General features: G+C 45.7%; 1 long non-coding RNA gene across 4 annotated transcripts; it reads left to right on the plus strand.

The window, feature by feature from the left end:
- Window positions 1-1,877: 1,877 nt before the first annotated feature.
- On the plus strand, window positions 1,878-21,612 carry LOC109564646 (uncharacterized). 4 transcript variants are annotated; one of them, XR_002181519.2, is made up of 7 exons: window positions 1,878-2,496; window positions 3,772-3,948; window positions 11,400-11,549; window positions 12,517-12,667; window positions 12,839-17,666; window positions 20,296-20,377; window positions 21,174-21,612. It is a non-coding gene; the product is annotated as an uncharacterized lncRNA (long non-coding RNA). The 4 variants fall into 4 exon arrangements; XR_011568716.1 differs by lacking the exons at window positions 1,878-2,496; window positions 3,772-3,948; window positions 11,400-11,549 and having other exon boundaries at window positions 11,560-12,667; XR_011568717.1 differs by lacking the exons at window positions 1,878-2,496; window positions 3,772-3,948; window positions 11,400-11,549 and having other exon boundaries at window positions 11,560-12,545.
- The last annotated feature ends 568 nt before the right edge of the window (window positions 21,613-22,180 follow it).

Genomic DNA, 22,180 nt, shown 5'->3' on the forward strand with positions numbered 1-22,180 from the left:
ACTGGGTTCGGGTGCTTAGTCTGTCTCCTGCACGCATGCATGTGTGCTAAGTCACTTCTTTTGTGTCCAGCTCTTGGGGACCCCCGGACCGTAGCCCACCAGGCTCCTCTGTCCACGGGATTCTCCAGGCAAGAATGCTGGAGTGGGTTGCCACTTTTGGAAAGTAAGGGCTAACATCCTTCACACACAGCTTTCTCTCTTCTCCGTATTGAGAAAATTAATTGTATTTGCTTAAACAGTGAGTTAATCTAATACTCAAAACATGAGTAAAAGAAAACTGGTAGAAAATGGAGAAAGCCCCAAAAACTTTGAATCTAAGGCTGTAACCCAAGCAATTGGTGTAAAAGTGAAAATTTAGCCAGATGTCAGATGTCAAAGCCCACTTTGTGGAGTCTAGCTCTCCAGTGGTAAGAAGCAGGACCTAGGAGGTGAGTGAGATTCATTGTAAGGGATCTGTGGAGAGACAGGAAGACAGGACCCTCGACAGCACAGCCAAGCCTCATGGAGGTGGAACTGTCTTTGGGGCCCAGAGGACACTGCAGCAAGCTTTGGGCTTCACACGCAAGGGTTTCAGCTTTGCGTTGTCTTGGCAACTCCCTGCCTCTGTTTCTCCCACTTCTGCTGCTATTGGCCAATTTTGTGTGATGCGTCTTGTTCAATAGCCCCTTTAAACAAGAATTCAGATTCTTACTGGTTCATGCATCACCATGTAGCACAGGCTGCCTCTGTTTCACAGAGCTTTTGAAACAGGCCATTGCATAGCCCCCTGACAAGACTAAACACTGGCCTCTCTGGGGTCAGGCACCCCTCCTTGGACAGGGGAACTGGCCTTCAGGACAGACGACATGGCCAACTTTTCTAGATGAACTGTGGACAGGGACAGACACTCAGAGTATGGTCAGCTGTCTGTCTATTTGCTCTGAACTGGTAAAACCATTTGTCATGCAGAGTTGGGGAAAGGGAAGCTCATGTGATTGTTGAATGCCACATTCTGGGGGGGTGTGAAGAGCAAAGCTTGTTCTGTTTTTCCTCAAAATGTATTTAACGTCTCTCACCGCTTCCATCTTCCTGTCTTCAGTTTAGCCACGCTGCTGCTAAGTCGCTTCAGTCGTGTCCGAGTCTGTGCGACCCCATAGACGGCAGCCCACCAGGCTCCCCTGTCCCTGGGATTCTCCAGGCAAGAACACTGGAGTGGGTTGCCATTTCCTCCTCCAGTGCATGAAAGTGAAAAGTGAAAGTGAAGTCGCTCAGTCATGTCTGACTCTCAGCAACCCCATGGACTGCAGCCTACCAGGCTCCTCCGTCCATGGTATTCTCCAGGCAAGAGTACTGGAGTGGGGTGCCATTGGACTTCTATATTTCTTTACACCTATCTCCTCTCTCTCTCTTTCTGTCTTTCCTGACCTACAAATACGTTCCTCTGTGTTTCCACACCCTCTTTCTACACCCTCTTTAGTAGGCTAAAATACCTGCTCATTCTTCCATAAAGTTTCTTCAGACTCCAGCCTAGTCCAGTCTCCACTGTGATAAGCTCCGGTAGACTCTTGTACTTCTCCTTTCATAATATCCCCCTGTTTATCATTACCTGTTCACTACTGCCTCTCCCGTTGACAGAGGCTCAGGGAGCGCAGGCGTTCCTGTCTCGTCCCTGCTGTTTCCTCCACTTCTGGTCCAGCGCCTGACACTTAGTGGAACTTCATAAATATTCACAGAACAAATGAGCTTTTGTTATCATGCCATCTGTTCAGAATGTTTTCCATTTAAGAAAAAGATAAGAGCCCCAACAATCTCAGTGTTAAGCAGAGCCAAAATAAAATGTTTTCAGAGTTGTGCTAGCAATTCTAGAAAAATTGGGCTTCCGTCGGGGTGGACGGGCAGATTTCCACAGATGTCCTTGGGAAATGACGCAGGAAGGTAACCGGCAGGCAGAGGGGAGGGCCCGGGCCCTGTGACAGATCAGGTAACAACCGAGTGGGGATGGGGGCAGGGGTGACGCTCCTTGCCCCACACCATCCACTGCTGGCACCCCGCGCCTCACCCCCCAGCCTGCCTCAGAGGAGCCGCTCCAAGGACACCCTGGAACAGCAAACATGGGATTTTGTTTGCAGACTTGGCTGAGCAACAAGGCCTCTCCCTGACCTTCTCCCTGCATAGTCATAAAGGGAAAGAGCCTGTTTAAAGTGCAATTGCCTGAGGTCCCCCTCCATATTGCCACCCTGAGGGAGCAGCTCAGCTGGGCCTCGCCTCCAGGGAGGGGCAAGGACACTCCCCAGAGCTCAGCCCTCGGCACTTTACCCCAGGGCAGGCGCCTTTCCCGGGAGGGAAGGCCAGGCCCTCTGGGTCACTAGGAATCCCTCCCCGGACAGGGGCTGGGCTGGGCTGGGCAGCAGCTGCCTTTGTGAAGGAGCCTGGGACCCGCCGGTTATCTTAGCTGATGGAAAGCTGTTTGGAGGATGTGCAGAGAACGAAGGGAAGCCACCTAGGACATCACCCAGGGTAGAAGAGTAGCTCTCCCCAACCCCGTCCCCACCCCATCTCACCCGGCGTTTCCCGAGTCCTTCTCTGGGATTATCAGACCCGATAATCGAGGTTTCTCCATCGTGACGGTGACGCAGCTCTTCCCTGTCTCCACTCCTGTTACTCCCCTGCCTTGAGCGTCTGCGGCCTTGTCTCTGTGGCTCTTTGCTTCGGTCTCACCCTACTGTAGTGTCCCTCCCCGTGTCTCACAGCGGAGTCTGATGGGGTCAGCCTGTCAGCATGACTCTCATGCCAGACCCCCTCCAAGGCCATTGGCCCAGCAGTGGGAAGCTGCCCCGGAACTAGGGACTCATTCCTGGCTCAATCAATTATAACTGGAGCCACACGTGCAGAACGGGTCAACCGTTCATTCACTGGACACGTGGAGCACATCTTCTATGGAGACTACAGCAACGAGATAAAAACCACACAAGCCTCTGTCTTCATGAACCTCATGTTTTACTGGAGGCTGGGAGGACTGGCAAGAAACGAAAAGGAAAACATAGGATAGATATTGATTCAGCTGGTGGAGAAAACAAAGCAAGACTGGGGTACAGGGAGTGAGGGAAACAGGGGCATGTGCCACTTTCAGATGAGGTGTTTGGGAAGGTCCATGTGGGAGAACGGCGTCTGAGTCATTAAGGACACAAAGAAAGTGAGACTTCCGAGAAGGAGCACTCACAGGGCCCTGGCAGACATGACAAGTCCCTGGAGACATGGCTGTGACGCTTATAGAGACACGGTCAGCACCTAGAATCACAGGGAGGCCGGGCCGTCTGGGGCCTCACAGATGACAGGGCAAAACCTCCAGAAAGTACACAGTGCGCTCTATGGTGCTTGCTTGAGTCTGAGAAGGGCCGGAGCACAAGGGGTGTTTCAGAAGGGAGCCTGAGGGCCGGCACCCACACTCTGTCTCTGCCCCAAAGCCCCACCTCGGGAGCAAGGATGCCCCGACTTCCAGTTAGGAATGCTCCAATTCAATGGGCCTTAACGTCTAGGGAACGTCAGAATCGCCTGCACTGCTTGTTAAGTCGTGCAGGTCGCAGGGCCCATCCCCAGTGGTTCCGATCCAGTAGGTTCAGGTGTGGGGCCGGATCATGGCATTTCCAACACTCCCCTCACGTGATCCTTGTACACCTTCCACACTCTGAGCAGCGCTGCTTGCATTTGCCCTCTCATGACTAACTCTCAGCCCCTCCAGCTTTGCTCTTCCCTCTGAAATGACCTGCCTCCTCTTCTGTTTCTCCTTCAAAGCCCAGCTGGGGCCACTTCCTGGAAGACGCCTTCCCTGACTTCCAAGGCAAGGCCCTTGGTGCCCTCCTCCGAGTATTAGCCCCTTAGATTTTTATCATGTCTAATTGCTGCACTCACATCTATCTGCCTTTTGGATTACAAGCCTCTGAGGACAACTTCTCCAGTTCCTACTTGCAGGTATGTGTTCAACAAAGCTTTCTGAAGTCCCGTCTTGTTTTTCCGTGATGTTTGTGAAAAGGAAGGTCGTCTGGGGAAAGAATTCCAACTCGCCCCACCCCTGGGCTGCCCTCACCATCGAAACCCCATTTCACCCGAAGTCCTGCTTTCCCCTGAACTTCCTGGTTCCAGCCAGTCCAGGCCCACTGATGTAATGACATCTGGCTACTAGGGAAGTTGAAATTCTTTATCTGACAAGTGCGGTTTGAAATTTTTAGAGAGCTGTTTTATTAAGACTCAAATACACACAGTCAAGGATCAGAATGGCAAAGCATGCACGGCTTGGCCGGAGGATCAGGAGCCTCAAAGAGTGACCTTGGGCAGAGCACTGGCCCCTTCATGTGTCAAAGGATGGACCTGGATAAAAGGATTTCTCAGGTCCTTTCCAGCTCTCAAATTCCGGGATTACAGAATCTTGAGTCCAGTTAGATGCTAAACAAAGATATCCAGATTCTTAGCATGACTGTGCCAAGTCTGGTGGGAAATTTGTCCTTCTTACAAGCTGTTGCCTAGTTTTATCTCTGCATGTGGAGTCATAAGAACTCCCTAAATATTCCACATGTGTTATAGAGTGAGGCAGCTGCAGGAGCAAGCTGTGGAACTAAATTGTAACATAGAGAAAGGCACATAGACTAGAGTTTGAATCTTAGCATCACTACCGTGTGACTTTCAGCCAATTCTTTAACTTCTCTGAGCCTTGGTTTCCTCATCTGTAAAATGAGAGCAAGAACAGTCTCTACCTTATAGGATCACTACAGAAATTAAGAGAAAATAATTAACAACAAGGCTTACAAAGAGGCTAGTTCAGCAGGTATTAGCTTTCAGGGGCTTCCTCTGGACCATTTCAGTCCATCTCTGCTGCCAACTTGGCCCCTAAATGAGGAAAACATTGTGTACTCTGAGCTCCAAAGTCCTTCTGATGAGCTTCTGGTTACCCCTCACGGCCTTGCTGGGTCACTTATTCATCCAACCCATATCTATGGTTATTGTTGTTGTTGTTCAGTCACTTGGGCGTGTCCGACTCTTTGCCACCCCATGGACTGCAGCACACTAGGCTTCCCGGTCCTTCACCAACTCCCAGAACTTGCTCAGATTCACGTCCATTGAGTCAGTGATGCCATCCAACCATCTCATCCTCTCATCCCCTTCTCCTTCCTGACTTCAGTCTTTCCCAGCATCAGGGTCTTTTCCAAAGAGTCAGTTCTTCGCATCAGGTGGCCAAAGTATTGGAGTTTCAGCTTCAACATCAGTCCTTCCAATATTCGGGACTGATTTCCTTTAGGATTAACTGGTTTGATCTCCTTGCTGTCCAAGGGACTCTCAAAAGTCTTCTCCAACACCACAGTTCAAAAGCATCAATTCTTTGGTGCTCAGCCTTCTTTATGGTCCAACTCTCACATCCATACATGACCACTGGTAAAACCATAGCCTTGACTGGACGGACCTTTGTCAGCAAAGTAATGTCTCTGCTTCTTAATACGCTGTCTCAGTTGGTCATAGCTTTTCTTCCAAGGAGCAAGTCTTTTAATTTCATGGCTGCAGTCGCCATCTGCAGTGATTTTGGAGCCCAAGTTTTATCCAAATGCCAGGTATGGGATGAAGAATAGATACTGATAGCTAAGACACTGTCTCTATCCTCAAAGACAAGGTACTTTCTGTAGTTCAGGATATTAAAAAAAAGTCGATAGTTATCATGTGGTGAGTAAATGCTATCAGGGTCCAAGCACATAGGAGAGTTCAGAGGAGAATTCCTGGGCCAGGTGACACTGCGCTGAAGGGTAAGGAGAACTGGCCCAGTTGGCTGGTGGGAGGGATGAGGATTCTGGGGGGAGAGGGACAGTAGTCCGGAGAAGTGAGCAGGACCGTATCACCAAAGTCTGTGTCCGTCCATGTAGACATTAGTCTTCGATTTAGGATTTAGCAGAGGCACTGCAGGGTTTAAGCAAGGGAATGGCAGGATCGGCTTTCTGTTTATAAAGATCTCTCTTGCTGTCGTGCAGAGAACCTGGGGGAGGTTGACAAAACTAGAAAAGGAGAAAACCACCCCAACAGCGCTGATCCAGCGTGAGGATGGCTGAAGGTGGTGGCAGAGGAGAGATGTGACGTTTGAGAGGCATTTACAGGGTGCCAGCTACAACGAGGCAATGAATTGCATGACAAAGTGACTGAGAGGGAGGGGCCAAAAACGATGCCGAAATTTCTGCCCTGGCCATCCAAATGAATGCTGTCAGTACTGAGATGGTGAACACAGGGGAGAAGATTTGGGGGTAGGGTGAGGGATGAAATCAGTTTTAGCAGATTTAGGGCATGTGAAGCTAGAGAATTGTTAGATAGGCCCACCTAACCCTATTCACTCCAGTGTTCTTGCCTGGAGAATCCCAGGGACTGGGGAGCCTGGTGGGCTGCCGTCTATGGGGTCGCACAGAGTCGGACACGACTGAAGCGACTTAGCAGCAGTAGCAGCAGCAACCCTATTCACAGATCACTGAGAAGGAACTGATAGATGAAAAAGTTGAAGATGGTGAAGAAAAGAAGACACTAAGCATTGCTTCCAGAAAGCTCTAGAAGAGACCAGAAAGCATGCAGCCTCAAGCACGGTGGGAGGATGAATCTTAGGCAGGAGTGTAGCCCACCCCAGCTCTTGGGATGGCAGGAGGGAGGCAGGCACAGGTGTGCTCCGGGTCCCGGGGAGCCCTGCCCTTCTCCTTGCCCAGAGGTCTCTGACCTGTTCAGTTGACCCTCGCTGCCTGCCTCAGCCAGGCGCTGAATTAGTTCTATGAGTAGAACCAACAGTACTTAACCAACCTCTTTGAGCACAGAGGTGGGCTTGCCTAAGTGAGTGCGCGTCCGGTTCCTCGCCTGTAAAATGGAGCTGGATGACATCAGAGGGTGGTCGTGAGCATGGCAGGAAACTGTGTGAATGTGCTCGGGGTCTCGGAGTAGTGCCCGGCCCAGGGATACTCCTCACGATAGAAGCCGGTACTCCCAGGCTCTGGATGCGTGCTGACGGCCCCGAGGCTTACCTGGGCTGCTTCAGGCCTCCTGCTCAGACTGGCCTCCTCTTTCCACCCCTCTCCTCTCTCCGTTAAATTCCTGTTTCCAATTTTTAGTTCACTTGAAAAATCAAAGATAACAAAGAAGCTGTGACTTGGAAATTCTCCAAGCTGCCTAGCACTTAGAAAAAAATTCCTGGCCAATAATCAGAATCTGTGGAATTTAGGGATTTAGGGCCATGGAATTTTTATTTTGAACACTGGTCTGATGAGAAGAGCACAGAATCTGTAGTGAGTGAAACTAAATTTGGGGCTTCCCTTGTAGCTCAGCTGGTGGAGAATCTGCCTGCAATGCAGGAGACCCCAGTGCAATTCCTGGATCAGAAAGATCCCCTGGAGAAGGGATAGGCTACCCACTCCAGTATTCTTGGGCTTCCCTGGTGGCTCAGCTGGTAAAGAATCTGCCTGAAACACGGGAGACCTTAGTCCTGGCTCTGTATTTAAGCGGGCAGACTTGGGGCACCTCTCTGAGTTTTCATTTCTTCTATAAAACCTCTTCACAGAGTTACCGTAAAGAGCAAATAAGCTCACATCGGGCAGTGCCCTCGGAGAGCAGTCCAGTGCTGTGTGGGCATGTAGGATGGTCTCCGTGTCTGAACATGGAGCGGCCAGCCCAGATACAATCTGACGACTGAGTCCTCAGAAGCCCCCAGGGAGATGGGTTTCCTAACTCTGCCATCATAACAGGTAGACTTGATGAACAATAATGTTATTTGTTTTTAAATGTATTTCTTTTTGGCTGCACTGAGTCTTCTTGGCTGTGCACAGGCTTTCTCTCACTGTGGTGAGCAGGGACTACTGTTTCTTGTGGTGTATGGGCTTTTCACTGTGGTGGCTTCTCTTGTAGAGCACACGCTAGGGTGTGTGGGCTTCAGTAGCTGCAGCTCACTGGTTTAGTTGCCCCGAGGCATGTGGAATCATCCCAGACCAGGGATCAAACTCACATCCCTTGCATTGGTGGGCAGATTCTGAACCACTGGACCACGAGGGAAGTCGAACAAGAATGTTCTAAACATGTATCATTATTTTTCTACCATACATTAGTAGTAGTGTTATTATTACTAATAATGGCTCCTGTTTGTTGAGCACTCATGGTGCACCACCCACCTTGCTAGGGTTTACCATACATTATCGCGTTTAATCCTTTCTAGGACCTCGTGAGCTGATACTGTTATTATCCCCTGTGAACAGTGAGAAAACAGATACTTAGGCTGAAATTACTCACAGTTAGTACAGGGTGGAACCACAGTTTGCATTTTAACCACCACCCTTGCTACCTCCCAACCGAGTGCCTGACGGATCTTCCCCTTGCCCAGCACGTGTTCCATCTTGCCCCTACCCCAAAATAACTAAACCATGTGCCTCCTTCCATACATTTGATTTTTAAACAGAAGTATTTTGGTTAGGGAGTGGGGATGGTTTGCTTTTTTGCATCATCTGATTCCCAGGAGCTTTCAGGGGAAGGAGTGGGGCAGGAGGGTCTCACTGCATTCTCCAGACCACCCCACACAGACTACCCCCTACCCAAGTCTGCCTGCCCAGCAAAGCCCCTTCACCTTCCGGCCTCCATCTACAGGGCCAGAGACAGCCCTGCTCCCCAGACTGAGAGAATATCCCTGGAAATCAAGCCTTCTGGGTTGAGTGAGCAACGTCATCTTTCGTGGCTGCAGAATTTCTTAACACCCACCCCGCCCCACACACACACACTTCATAAGAGAAGCAAACTAGCTTAACAGTGGAGCTCATGCAGGAGAAGAGATGGGGACGTGACCAATTACCTGGACTTTGTACTGCTCCATTTTGAACCTGTCCACTTAAATCTCTCTTTACTGATAAGCTCGTGCTCTTTACTTCACTTACTTCAATGGCCTGCTTCCAGCGAAGCAGAAGGAGGGGAGAGCCGGGCCACAGGGCACCAAGACAGTGGGGCAGCTGCCAGCAGAAGGCTGCCCGGCGTTGACCTCAAGGCTTAACCCACTCCGCCCTGATGCTGGGTGTGCTGGGAGCCACCGGGCCTGCTCTGGGGAGCAAGGGCCCCCCAGCCAGAGCCAGAGTCCTCAGGATGGTTCTCCTGACTTGCCATGCCAGTGGATGTTGCTCCAGAAAATTCCCTTTATCCCTGAACACACTTCTTTTAAAGTTGGAAAGAGAAAAACCGAATAAAGTTTTGAAAAAGTAGATATATTCAACATCTTGTAATAATCTATAATGGAAAAGAATCTGAAAAAGAATAGATATATCTATGTACAATTGAATCACTTTGGCATGCATCTGAAACATTGTAAATCAACTCTATTTCAGTTTAAAAAGAGATTATTTCATTACTAAGGATGACATTTATTTCATTTAGTTTATTTTTTGTAAAATTGTTTGTGTGTGCTCAGTCACACGCAACTCTTTTTGCCACCGAATGAACTATAGCCTACCAGGATCCTCTGTCCCTGGAATTTTCTGGGCAAGAATACTGGAGTGTGCTGCCATTTCTTCCTCCAGGGGATCTTCCCAACCCAGGGGCTAGACTCTAGTCTCCTGCTTAAAAATGTGGGCTGCATATAAAAAGAAATAAAAGTAATTAGAAAAGTCTCTTAGGGCAGGTAAATGTGTAATTTTCTTATGTGCAAATTAGGATGCGTTGTACAAAAGCAGGTTCATTTGTATATGTGTCGTCATAGCACCTGGGTAAGAAGTTGGTCTGCACTGTCTCCTATGAAGTGGATTTTCCTTGACAGATGATGGTGCAGGGACTTGCCCAGGGTCCAAGGCTGTAAGTCGCATAATTGCTATTCCAGGCTTGTGCTGTCTTGGCAAATATGGGGCAGGCTTGTGACTCTGACAAGCATCTGCTTCTCCTGGGAAGTATGCCCACAAGGAATGCCTAAAAACAGTGGAAACTGTCTGCTTTCTTTACCTGAATTCATTCATTCACTTGTTCATTCAGCAAGCATGAATTCAGGGCTTATTCTGTGTCAGCATGTTCCAGGTGTTAGAAATAAGATATAGCCCCTGTCCAGCCAAGCACTAAATTGACATTGTGTAGAAGGTAAAACATTGCAAATGACAAACTTAGCAAAACCTTTCTTGATGGATTTCATTTTCCCTTTGTCCTAAAAACTCGTAGCACTGATATTTGCTAAGAAATGCCATTCCTAAACCTTCTGACTCTGTTTAGCAAACATTTTTATCACACCTTTCCAAAATTCATGCCTTCTTAACCCAGTTAGACTGCAAACTCTTTGAGAGCAGAGGTATGACACTTATCAGCCTCTCGGAATATGTGCTCTGATGTCATGCAAATCATTTCTGACACCTAATAATTTTGCTATAGAATCAAAATGTTCATACTTAAGTAAATTATCAATTTTATTTTTAAGTATTGAGTTGCACACTCTCAATTTAACCTATCACTTTTTTCCCCCCTTGGATCTAAATCTGGACTGTGAATCCATGCGTGTAGAGTGATAATACATTATATAATTTGAAATTAAGCTCTTTAAGTCTCCTGTTCCTATGAATCTGGAGAAATTGCCAGGGATACATTTGCTTTAAGAACTCACTTCCAAACTTTTTTGTTCTCTCTCCCCCTTCCCTTGCAGTCTCCCACATGACAATATGATTTTTCCAAGTTCATGCCGTGCCTTCTGGGCTGTGAACAAAGGCTAGGGGAGTCTGAGGGAGGTCATTGCCCCCTGCCTATTGTTCCTGAGAGTTCTCAGGCCCCTGCCATGTTCTCGTTTAAACACAAGACCTGTTAAGTACTTCCTAAAGCTAGGAGTTTGGAGAAGGAGAAGGAAAAGCTGTCAGAACTAAACCAGCTGCCAGTCTGATGACCATAGTACAGAACCGATCCAGGGCCAGCTGTGGGGACAGGAGAAAGGCTGGGGCAAAACTGTAAGTTCAGGAGCCCTCCTTCTCCCTGGGCTGCGGGAGCCCTGCCCTTCCTCACCTCGGCCACCCTCCAGCCAGGTGCGACCTTGGCGCTGTACCTGCAGGAGAAGGCGGAGACGTTTGCTTCCCTAAGCAGTGCCTGACATTTTGCCAGGAGGCCCGGGGCCCCACAGGTGTCACAGGTGGCTCAGATGGGCTTGAGCGTCCTGTTCCTAGTCGAGGCTGGGCTGGAGGGAGGTTCCTTAGAGGGAACCTCTGGAGATGGATGTGGGGGTGGGAGGCCTTCTCTCTTTTCTTGGGAAGGATGTAAACTGCTCCATCACCCTACCATCTAATTACAGTGTTCCAACCTTGTGGTCCCACTCTCAAGAAAAGACAGCAAACCCCTAGGCTGGCATGACCAGGAGCTCACCTGTACCCAAATCCCTCCACTTCGCCTATCCTCTGGCCTAAAATTCGTACTACTCTCTCCAGTAGGTCCAGGAAAAAAGACCATGGGAAAACGAAAGAGTGCTGTTGGAGAGTGAAAAGTGTAAGCACTGCCGTAATGGGCCTGTAAGACCGACTTGTTAGCTGACGCCACCTGGGAGAAGAGGCTTTGAGACACAGAGCAGGATCAGCGGGGTGAGTCTGAAAGCAGAGGTGGGTCAGGAGGTCCCTTGGCACCAGCTGCTTGTGACAAAGGGGCAGGAAGAAGGAAGCCAAGGAGGGAAAAGGAGGTGAGGCCAGAACAGGCAGAGCAACATCTCTGGCTCAGCCAGGGGTGTGCGCCCCAAGGGAAGAGGCAGCGGCCTCGCACTACCCCCAGCCCTTGGCGGCTACAGGGGAATATGGGCCTCACTGGCCAGACTTTTTTATTTTTTATTTTTGGATAAACCAACCAGCTTTTTTGTATGTCAGCAACAAATTTAATAATTTTTAAACACTCGTGGGCCTGCACAGTACAAGCTAAATGAAATATCTATGGGCCCCCTTCAGCCACCAAGAAAAATGAAGGAAGAGACTGCCAAGGCCATATTTGCTTCCGGGGCAGCTAAAACCCTGGATTGCCAGCTCAACACAGAGTATTTAAACAGTGAGAGGGCTTAATCAAACCCTTTGAGTTCCACCCACAATAGTAATAGCCTCTTTGCAGCTCAGTTCCCTAGCTTGACCTTGAAAACAGTTTAAAGTTCAATCCATTCTTTTCTCTTTTCCCTCTTCTTCCAGCTCAAACAAAACTAAATCACAAGTCTTCCTAGGAAACTCTCTCTGCAGAGGCAGCACTTAATTCTAGAGAAGACCTTTGCCTCCATGTCATTAGTCAAGAAGGTTCCAGATGGGTTCCCGAGCCAGCAATGTTTTGAACTTGGACAAAAGCCCTGAATGACCGTGGGCAAAGTATCTAGCCTATCTGATTTCCTTCTTTTCCTAGTTAAGAAAAACTATTATACTGGATGGGGGAGGGGGCAGAGCACAAAACCAAGAGGGCCAGATCACTCATCTTCCAGATGCCATGCGCCTCCGTTTGCTCCTCCGTGATGTCAGGGGGTCAGGCTGCAGGCACTGGGTGCGAAGGGTCCCTGACACCACTCTCCTCTGCGGAACACAGGCAGACCCTCTGGCAACAATGTGAAATGGGTAACATTTGACTTCTTCAAGCTTCATCCCACCTCCCTTTACCTGTTGCCCTGGAGCTGAACTCTGGATGCCCCAGGACACTTGAGAAAGAATCCTGGTGTTTTACTAACTGATATAGCAAGGTATGCATGTGTGTGTGTGTGTGTGTGTGTGTGTGTGTGTATGTATACATATATAAAGCTGGAGAATATTATGGACATATGAACAACACTTATACCAAAAACTATATGAGACATTTTTGCCCTTTTGTCTGTTTGTAAAGGTTAAGAATGTACTAACCCCTGATTTTACAGATCACATCCAGGACTTCATGCTGAATGTCAGTAAGTGTTCAGTGTTTGGAACTGCCTGCTCATCCTGACTTGGAAGCAAGTTTATTTATTCAGCATAAAAGGAAGTATTTGAACTCACAGAGTGTGATTCTCTGCAACTTTTAAAAGCAGCAAGACTGGGCAGACAACTTTTAGGACAATAAGACATATTTCTCTGTTCTGAATATTTTTTGCTATCTTAACTAAATTCTATCTATGTAGGAGCTCAACAATAAAAATGACTTAGTTTTGGCTAATACAGGTAATAATTTAGATGACAAAAATGAGCCTGTTTTGTTTTTTTTTTTTGCCTAAAATTCCGTCTGTTGTCTTCTCCATTCAACTGTTTCATTTTTGAACCATTCTTTTGTGAAACGGAACATGTAAACAACATTTTCATGAATATCACCATATCACCTAGGTGAATAGAATAAACTCTACCCAACCCACTCTTAGTTCTTTGCCTTGGTGTATTAGATCTAGCTGGCCTTTTGGAATGAAAGATTTGCATAAAATCAGGCAAAAGCAAAATGGAACTGTCCTTTGCTGACTGGCAGGCACAGATCATGGTTTCTATTCCTTTCTTTCTCTCTTTCCTCAACGTTTAGCATGGTTTCCACCACAAAAGAGAAATTATGCTTGGGAATTGACTAAGAAGTCCAGCAACTGCTTTATGTTTAATCAAACAACAGGTAGCTGACAGGTTGTCCACAAGCTGAACCCCCACTGGTCCAGCTCTGGGCACGTCGTCCTGCCTCTGACCCAAGTTTCACTTGTTGAGATGGAGCTTCTTTCACAGACACTCTTTTCAGGGCATGGTTTTGTCATGGTTCCCAACTCATTTTCCCCTCCCCAAGTGAAAGCGGGGCTCTCCCAGTCGCATCCTAAGAAGCTGGATGATTCTCCTAAAGGTCCCATCCTGGCCTCTTTTCCCCCAAGCAGCTAACCATGTTGATCATTTCTCTTTGGCTTCTCCTCCGATACTTACAGCTTTGCCTGCTGTCATTTAGAAGCTGCTAACAGAGAAGGTCGCAAAGAGTCGCACACGACTGAGCGACTGAACTGAACTGAACTGAACTGAACAGAGAAGGACACAGGACAGTGAATTCCATCAAAGCTCTCTTCTTCCAAGCCACCAAGTGGAAACCAGTATCACACTCTGCCCGGAGAGAGTATTTTCTTGATGCTACACTCATCTCAACACCTGCCATGATCCCTATGGGCTTGGGAGTGTTTTCTCTTTTTCTGTTATGAGGTGTAACCTGTCATTCTTCTACCTTTATTTCTGTGGCTTGGGTTTTTCCTGACCCCTCTTCTCTTTCGCCCTGGTCCCTAGACAGCAGAGCGATTAGAACGGTAACGTTTGAGCCCTACTGCCATTCCTGGAGCCGCTGCACAATGACCTACTGTTACCACAGGGCTTTTTCCAGGGTCCTGTCCATGATGGGCAGCTCTCAGGAAGGACAAATGCATACTTTCATTTTGTTTCATGAGACTATTGCTGGCAGTTGAAATGGTTGGCTGGTTGGAATGAATGGCCTTGCATTGAAAGCCATTGCGTTTTTCCTTCTCAGAGACATCACAGTTGCCCACCTGCCCTCTGAATCTGTGCTAGTATTACGTATACTTTTGTGATGCTGCTGCTCTTAGGGGAGAGATTTCGCAATGCATGCACTTACTACTTTACATAGAGGTCTACTACCAAGGTTTCACTCTCTACCAAAGCCAGGTGCTGCTTAAAAGTGTGATCATTTGTCAGATATGGGGTTTTCCTTGAGTTTCCCTTCACTATAGGGTTTGTTGGCATCAAAGACTCAGAGACTGGCAAGAAATTGATTTCAGGACCCCAGTTTGAGAGAGGCAAGTGATGAGGATGCACTAAGACATTAATTTTGGATTAACTTTTGAAGTCAATCCATGGATATGACACATATTTATCAGGACTGCCCAGGTGGTGCTGTGGTAAAGTATCCACCTGCCAATGTAGGAGACTCAAGAAACATAGGTTCGATCCCTGTGCTGGGTAGATCCCTGGGTTGGGTAGATCCCCTGGAGAAGGAAATGGCAACCCACTTCAGTATTCTTATCTGGAAAATTCCATGGACAGAGAAGCCTGGTGGGCTATAGTCACAAGAGTCAGACACGACTGATCACAGCTCATCTATCTAGCCATCTCCTATATGCAAGTACCGTGTGTACAAGCAGTGGAAAAAATTGAAGAGCTGTTAAACTAGAACAACAGATGATTTTTTTTAGGAGCCACAAGTCATAGAGACCCAAAATCTCTTTGAAGAATAAATGAAAATTACCTGGAAATAGTACCTTTATATATCAGCTCTTCTCTTTCTTTTTTTAAAAAATGTTCTAAAATAGAACCGTCATCAGAGGCACCAATGAAGCCTGCTAGAGGCATCATAGGAGAAGAATTGGTGCCAGCGCCCTCCTGGTGTGAGGTTACAGAGGAGGAGGAGAGGGGAAGTGTGACCTCTTCCCTTTGTGGGCTCTTGGCCACCATATCCTGGGGATTTTTTTAAGGGACTGAACAACTCAATCAAGGGAAGTTAACAAGAGTCAAATTCCAAAACCCAATTTTTGAGGCCAAATACTATAAAACTGCTTAAGACCCTGCCACAGAGTGGATACCCAGGCTTAGCTGAATTAAATCTGTATTATCATAGAGAAGCACTAAAAAGAAGAACTAGAAAAAATTCCTACTAATGTTAAAATAGAATGAAAACTGAAAAAGTCATTTAGATTTAAAACAGGTATTTGTAAATTTGTTTACAAACTAATTAATGTAAAAGTTACAAAATTAAAATGAGCTCAGATCTTCTGGTCCATGAGAAGTTTACCATCCTAGGTACATGTTTGGTAATGTTGGAATGGATTTGCATGAGAATTGGGGCTAAATTTTGAAAAATTTTGTCATCAAAGGTTTTGTTGGTTATTTGAAAAGGGCTCTTCACCTACTGGACAGATCCTTCTCTCCAAAGCATTTCTAGCTAGAGGCAGCTAACTGCTTTCTTTCTTCTTTGCAAAGCACCTCACGTAATTTCAAGGAAACATTATTTTAGAACTCAAGTTTATACTAATTAACAGATATTCTGAGAAGATATAAACTCCAGACGTTCAGAAGAGCTTAATTCACCACATTTAAAAAAGACACTTGAAGTTAACGTTATAGTTTGCAGAAGATAAATTCCTAACTCTGTCTATTTTGTTTAATTTTGCTGCTAAGAATGTCCTTAATTCTTTCAAGTGTCTGTAGAATTCACTCTCAAAGTAAAAACAATTTAAATTCACCTTAAGATAATTTAAATAAACACCACTGGAGTGTGTGTAACACTTGGGGAGAAGGGCTGAGGGCTTTGTGAAACCTCATGCTGAACAGTCAGAGCTTAAAATGACAGAACATTAGGCAGTGTTTTTTGTCGTGACTGTCCTGCCTTCCCTCCCCTCCCCCACTGGACCTTGTGGCTGACCAGCGGGAGGTTCCTGCCTTAAGCTTCAACTCTGCCTACGTGGTCTTCCTTCATAGTAAATTCTCCCAAAACTATAGAAGATGAGATCTGGTAAAATAACTGTGACACTCCAACATACTTATAGACACTTTAGAAAAATGAAAAAAGGTACCATGAACTGAATGTGTCCTTCCCGTCCAATACCCCAAATTCGTTAGTTGGAGCCCAATGTGATGGAGTGGTGATATTTGGAGGTGGGACCTTTAAGGAGGAAATTCGTGCCCATGCTCAGTCCTGTCTGACTCAGTGAGCCCGCCAGACTCCACTGTCCATGGGATTTTCCAGCCAAGAATCCTGGAGTGAGTTGCCATTTCCTACTCCATGGGATCTTCCCAACACAGGGATCCAACCTGCTTTTCTTGGGTCTCCTGCATTGGCGGACAGATTCTTTACCACTGAGCAACCTGGAAGCAAGGAGGAAATTAGAGTTAAATTAGGTGGGCTCTCATGATGGGAACAGTGACAGACTTTATTTTCTTGGGCTCCAAAATCACTGCAGATGATGACTGCAGCCATGAAATTAAAAGACACTTGCTCCTTGGAAGAAAAGCTATGACCAACTGAGACAGCGTATTAAGAGACAGAGACATTACTTTGCTGACAAAGGTCCGTCTAGTCAAAGCTATGGTTTTTCCAGTGGTCATGTATGGATGTGAGAGTTGGACCATAAAGAAGGTTGAGCACCAAAGAATTGATGCTTTTGAACTGTGGTGTTGGAGAAGACTCTTGAGAGTCCCTTGGACTACAAGGAGATCCAACCATCAATCCTAAAGGAAATCAGTCCTGAATATTCATTGGAGGGACTGATGCTGAGGCTGAATTCCACTACTTTGGCCACCTAATGTGAAGAGCCAACTCACTGGAAAAGACCTTGATGCTGGGAAAGATTGAAGGCAGGAGGAGAAGGAGACAACAGAGGTTGAGATGGTTGGATGGCATCACCGACTCAATGGACATGAGTTTAAGCAAGCTTCGGGAGTTGGTGAAGGACAGGGAAGCCTGGTGTGTTGCAGTCCACGGGGTAGCAAAGAGTCAACATGACTGAGTGACTGAACAATAACAACTCATGATGGGATTAATGCCCTGCTGAAAAGGAAGCTGCAGGAAATCTCTCCCTCCTGTCTCTCCCTCTCCCCCGCCCCCTCCCTGCACTCATGTTCCAAAGGGCCACGTGAGGACCTAATGGGAAGATGGCCGTCTGTCAACCAGGAAGAAGCCTCTCGTCAGGAACCAAATCAGCTGGCACCTTGATCTTGAATTTCCCAGCCTCTAGAAGCGTGAGAAACAAGGTTTGTTGTTTAAACCTCCTGGTCTATGGTATTTTGTTATAGCAGCCAGAGCCAACTGATTTCAGAAGCCTTCCCCAGCTAGCTGGTTTTACTGACACGGCTTAGAAACTGTAGAGATCATATGATAATCTTTATGTGTAGTAGGCAGACCCTATTTGTTGATGTCAGCACTTGCCCAGAACCAAATAGATTTCTACTGTGATTGTCTACTGTGAACACCTACTGTGTTCAAAAGGTCAAAAGCTTCATGTTAGACAAAGGTCAAATTCCACCTCCATGAAAGCTCTCAATTTTTAGACTGTCAAAGTCTCTAGGAAAAAAAAAAAAAAAATCCCAGCTTGGAATTAAACACCTGGAAAATCAGCAGACTTTCAACAGCTATAACTTTCCACACTGCTATCTTCAGCCCTCCGGGGTTACTTCTTTCATTTACTATTTGGGAACTAAAGTTGAAATCTGGGTTTCCCAAGTGCTAACTTTTTTTTTTTTTAATCAAGACAACAATAAAAACATAAATAGTGACTAGAGTAGCATTTGCTAAAGGCTCAAAGGAGAGTACAAATAAAAATATTTGATATAGGAATTTAGAGGAAGGGGAAAAAATGAAGTTAAATTGCAAGAAGGAAAAAAACTGATGCAGGACTAGCCATCGATACAGCCCAGCTGAGAGATTGCACCAAAGTGGAGTGGTAGTGGTGACTATGTGAATAAAAAAAAAATGAAGATGCATTAATAAGCAAGAGAGATATTCACACACACAAAACATCACACCTTAGTGCCTAACTGGATACTGAGCTGTGATCCTGGAGGAATCCAAAATGATGGAGATCAAAACTTCAAAAATCTAAGTGACTGGAAATGTTTGTATTAACAGAGGAAGGTAGAAAGAGAAAAGACCCATTGGTAGATGGGGGGAGACACGGAATTGGGTGATTCTGATTTTTTACCTGCTGAGCTTGAGGTGACAGTTGTATTTATGACAAAAGGCAGGCGCTGGTCATGTCTGCCTCCCTTGCTATGGTATTCCTTGGTTCTCTGTTGGCTTTTGCACTCAGCCTCACACTGACTAGATCCAGATGTGAAGTTAACTCTTAACAAGCTGAGTAACTGAGCTTTAGCAGCTGGTTGACTAATCCCCCCCCAACCCTCCTCAAAAACTTTAAAGTGGAGGCCGCCCCACCAAAATATTTAAGCAGTGCTTTGTCAAAGTGTGGCAATTTCTGCTTACACAACAGACCAGACCTAGGGTCAACCCTCCCCCCATTCATGAAGGCAAGAGCTGTCCCTTGTTCTGTTTGAACCGGAAGACCAGGAGTCATTAACCAGTCCTCAAATGGAGAAGCTGGTCACCAGGAAGTGGGTCCCAGCAGCGCCTTAGGGGGCAGCTGAGTTTTGGGGTGGGAGCCACAATCCCTTACCCAGATAATAAGTACCTTTCTTGAAGGATATGTGTGTTTGTTTATTCAGATTGCCATCATCAAAAGGTTTATCTCAATGAGGCTTTATTTTGAAGTAGTATAGATTTGCCTTACTCAAGAAAATTAAGCTGAATTTCAAAAAGCAGTAAACCGACAAAGACATTAATTCTATTTGACTCTACTAACAAAATGCTTGTTTCTTTTTAAAAAAATATCTTGAAAAGCATTCCAAACACAGAGAGAGATTTTAATGTTTTAATTTAATACATTAAGAAGGTGCATACATACCACCTGGATACAACAAATGCCATTTTTGCTTCAGTGTTTTAAAAGGAAATTAAATGTAATATATATATTTGATGTTCCTTGTCTACCTTTTCAGCTTCCATCCCTTTCCCTAATTTCTCAGAAGTTATTGCTATTCTAAAATTGGCATATTTTGTGTGTACATTTGTTATACTTTTACCAAAGGCATATGTCTCTATGTCTATTATGTAATGTTATTTTGTATGTTTGTTAACTGCATATAATTGGCATCACATGTTTATCATTTGCTATTTTTATGTGTCACAATGTATTTATTCTGCCACTAGATGACCTTTAGGCTGTTTTTCCCTGGAATGACCATTTTGTATATGTTTCCCTGTATGTGGGAGTTTCTCTAAAGGATCTTAGTAGACATGGAATTGCTGGATTTCACAAAATGTACCTCTTTAACCAGAGAGGACCAGCTTATACCTAGAAATAATTACCCAAAGGACACTTCTCCCAACATCATATGAGAACTCCTAACTCTCCACATTTGTTATACTTTATCATTTTGTCACCTAATTGAGACAGGATGCGACCTGGGACCCTTTACTGGAGGGTCAAATGTCCTGGACAAACATCTCCTAGAGCAACAGAATGCAAAGAAATAATGAGGGGCTGGAAAAACCTGCATGCACGCATGGCCGGGACAGTTATGAACAATAAGAGGCAAAAAGGCCAAGTGCCATTTCCGAGGCGCCATGAGCAAAAGCAGGGTACCGTGCATGATCCCTGCACACAGCTCCACCAAGGCAGTAGGCAGACCACCCAAACCACCCTTTTCCGCCTGATCTACCAATCCGCCCCTGCCCTCATCGCATTTTAAGGAACCACCCCACCCTCCTCAGGTAGCGCTATGAACAAGGGCACCTGTTTTTGGTTTTCGTTCTCTCTTGCTGCAGCATGAGTCCCAACAAAGCCTTGCCTGAATTTCTCATATGGCCTCTTATCGGTCTCTATTGATTCAAGAATCCAAGAGTCCAGGTTAGTAACACAATGGGTATCTTCATGTTCATTCTCTGATAGTCAAGCTTCTTTCAAAATGGCCAAGCTCTCCTAGGTCAGCTAGAAGTTTACCTGCCTCTCATCTGCCAATTAAGACTGTGTTCCACAAAGGGATGTAAGAGTCAGGCAATGGACAGAGACTGTCAGAAGACTTGACTTGTCACTAAGCTTCTTTTCTTCTGTGGAAACCATGCAACTTTTCTATGCCTCTCTGTTTCCTTGGCCATAAAATGATGCGTAGAGGCCACCTGTTCTACAGTTATCCCCTACCCTGATACTACTACCAGGCTTTTGTTTTTGAGAACTGAAACACTGGCTGTTACACTTATTTCTGTTCATATTCTTCTTCTTCTTTTTTGAAATCTAATTTGGACTGTAACATTCCCTTTTTAGGTACAGAGGTCTCTTTTGCAATAAAACGCAGATCCTGCTCCTGCTAAGCATCTTTTTCTGGGACAGGGAATAAGTTAGAAAATTTTAACAACCCAAAGTCTTCTAGGACTTTGAGAAAGGCTGGAATGATTTCTTTCCTGTCATTTCTTCATGACTTACTTCTTTGGGTGATGCTTTTGAAAACACATTGGTCACTATTCGGTAAAAATGTTAAAATGATCCATAACATGATATTATTGGAAAATGACCAGATCATTTCAAAGGTGGCTGGAATGTTAAATGCCATGATCTTTATTCAAAAATACTTTTAAAATCCTGTTTGATGCTCTTGATGTGAATAGTCTGTTTTGTTATAAAAACAAAGTTGCATTTTTTTTTCCAGATAACTCATTTCAACTACTCCTGAGACAGATGGCCTCTGAAAACAATCATTTTTAAAATAATGTTGAGACTTCCCTGGTTGTCCAGTGACTAAGACGCTGGCTCCCAATACAAAGGGCCTGGGTTCGATCCCTGGACAGGGAACTAGATCCTGCATGCCTCAACAAAGACTGAAGATCCCATGTGCTGCAACTAAGACCCAGCACTGCCAAATGAGTAAATAAAAAATATTTCGAAAAATAAAATAATAGGCTTAAAAAATTGTTTTACCAGGTCTAGTAGTTTTCCAGTGTCATCTTTTGTTTTACATGAAAGAAAAAACTCTTCTTGGTTTATTAAAAAAACATTTTTCATTAGATGGCCTCAGTTTTGTTTTAATATTTGCGTAAGCATAGTCAGATGGCAAAGTAAGCCGGCACTTTGCCTTGTGTTTATTTGAATCACTCTCCTCCAGGGTCAAACCCTAAGAGAAAATAGCCCAGAATTCTGCAGACAAGGTTTCTTTCCTGAGATACTGCAGAGAAGCGATCTGTGAGATAGTACTGTTACCCAGTGAACGCAGACTGAAATCCAAAAGACTAATTTCAGCACTTGCAAAAAAAATCAAGAGCATTTGCTTTTACAATTTCTTCTTAGCATTAAGTTTTCCATAGAAACGTTAGCCATGACAGAGCTTTGAAACCTCCCCAGAGCCTTCAGAGAAGAGCTGACAGCTGGAATGTGAACTCAGAACCACTCTCCTGCACACCACATATTTTTGTTTTAATCTTCACCTTCTACCATTAACAGATATTTACTTATTACATTTGGTGATATTTATATATTGATGGCACCAACTGCTTTGTATTAAAACTCTCTTTTTCAGTCTTGCTGGCCTCAGATCAACCTCACTGAAACTCCTCGCTTCCTTCTTCCAGCTCTGCCACAGCCCCTTCCACCTGGTGTCAGTACCTCCAGCTGCCCCACTCCAATCCATCCTATTATCTGCTGCAAGATTCCTCTTCCCTA

This window comes from Bos indicus, chromosome 10, assembly GCF_029378745.1.
Source record: "Bos indicus isolate NIAB-ARS_2022 breed Sahiwal x Tharparkar chromosome 10, NIAB-ARS_B.indTharparkar_mat_pri_1.0, whole genome shotgun sequence".
NCBI lineage: Eukaryota > Metazoa > Chordata > Mammalia > Artiodactyla > Bovidae > Bos > Bos indicus.